Source organism: Notechis scutatus, chromosome 5, assembly GCF_049901735.1.
Source record: "Notechis scutatus isolate UNSWTSFEM ecotype Mainland chromosome 5, rNotScu1.2, whole genome shotgun sequence".
Classification (NCBI taxonomy): Eukaryota; Metazoa; Chordata; class Lepidosauria; order Squamata; family Elapidae; genus Notechis; species Notechis scutatus.
In genome coordinates, this window is record NC_142013.1 from 83517912 (window position 1) to 83519937 (window position 2026).

Genomic DNA, 2026 nt, shown 5'->3' on the forward strand with positions numbered 1-2026 from the left:
GACTTGAAATTCTAGAACTTGAAAACCTTGAATTACGCCGTCTTCGGTCTGACTTAAGTATGGTATATAAAATCATACATTGCAATGTCCTACCTGTCAATGAATACTTCAGCTTCAACCATAACAACACAAGAGCACACAATAGATACAAACTCAAAGTAAACCGCACCAAACTTGATTGCAGGAAATACGACTTCAGCAATAGAGTGGTCAATGTCTGGAATACTCTACCCGACTCTGTAGTTTCTTCCCCTAACCCCAAAAACTTTAACCTTAGACTGTCTACTATTGACCTCACCCCTTTCCTAAGAGGCCTGTAGGGGGCGTGCATAAGCGCACCAACGTGCCTACCGTCCCTGTCCTATTGTTTCTCTTATTCTTTTATTTTTCTTATATGTACCCATTTCATGTATTCACAACTATGTACACATTTATACTTATTATCTTTATTTATTTATTTATTTATGTCATCCTTGAGCAGGGGCCATGCTAATCTTCTCTGTATCATTCCAATTTTAGTATATGTGCTGCTGAAGTGAGCACAAATTACACTTGGTATATAGACCAATGTACCTGTCTCTGATGCTGATAGTAGCACACATAATATGCACCACTTCAATTTTATTCTTACAATTATGTTAACTCAAGCAGGGGTGTGAAACTGGTGGCCTGCAGGCCGGATGCATCACGTAAAGACCATGCCCACCCTGGCTCCGCGAAGGCAAAAACATCACAATACATCATGTGATGTCACATGATGTGATCAAGTTTGACACCCAGGCCTTAGAAAGTTGATTAGCCTAACCTAGGATGACATGCTCAAAATCTTTCTCTGATCTTTATGAGCAAGTGGAGATTTAAACACTTAAACATTTAGACAACATTAGATAGTATTAATGTGCCAATAAACATGTAGCATTGGAGAGAGAAATTATATGTCCCAATTAAATTGGGGAGAAAGTAGGAGATATGCTGCCACAGGTGGTGACAGAACTTCTGCCTCATCAATGTGTCCTCAGCTAAGGAAGGAAAATGAGTGGATAAAGGGGTTATTTAACAATTATAGATACATGACCTATAATGTCACCACCAAGCCAATCGATTAGATGAATGGCTTAGAATATCATACATAAGACGCAGCAGCTAATCATCCAATATATTATTTATTTATTTAATTTATATTGCTGCCTATTCGGTCATGGCAACTTGAGGTGGCTTACACAATGTAAAACCATATTTAAAACAAAAAAAATAAAAAACAATAAAAACTAACAAAAAGAATCAAATAAATTAGCAAAGTACAATAGAACAAAATTTGGAAATTTTTGTAAAAAATTAAAAACTAACTCCTACCCCCTGCCCCGACAACAGCAAATCACACTAACCATTTGATGGGCTCCATCCCTCTCTGGGCTCCCCAGGCCCGTTGGCAAAACCAGGTCTTCAGTGTCTTCCGGAAGAGTGCTAGAGTGGGGGCCATTCTACTCTGGCAATGATATTCCAGAGAGAAGGTGCCACCATGGAGAAGGCCCTTCTTCTGGGTCCCACCAGGTGTATCTCCCTCAGGGATGAGACCCACAACATTCTCTGCCTCCTCGCCTTAATGGGTCAGGTAGATGTGACCGGCAAGAGAGTTTCCCTCAGATAACCCAGATAAATATGGTGGCTGACAGTACTATTTCCATCTCCTTTTTTTCTCTAAAATGAAAAAAATAAATCAAAGAACTAGGAAAGAAAGCAATCTTAGGTCTCTTTTTAAAAAATGTCTATAGCATATGATTTAGCAATTTTCACCAAATCTGTACCCTTTCATCCTTAATCTCCCTTAATCTTCAGTCTACTTATCTCACCCATACCATAGTTCCTGATAGCCTCTGCCTTCCCTCTATCTGCAGTTCTTTAACTCTTTCAGTTCTTTCATTTCTCTAAATTGCATTCATTTTTCCCATTTGTATACCTAAAAGCATTAAAACACACTTGCCAAAACATCTTAGGGAGATATTTATGTGAGCAAGATTCAAACAGC

General features: G+C 38.7%; 1 non-coding gene across 1 annotated transcript; it reads right to left on the reverse strand.

The window, feature by feature from the left end:
- Positions 1-435: 435 nt before the first annotated feature.
- On the reverse strand, positions 436-543 carry LOC113411753 (U6 spliceosomal RNA). The gene has a single exon (XR_003370828.1). It is a non-coding gene; the product is annotated as a U6 spliceosomal RNA (small nuclear RNA).
- Between the last annotated feature and the right edge of the window lie 1483 nt (positions 544-2026).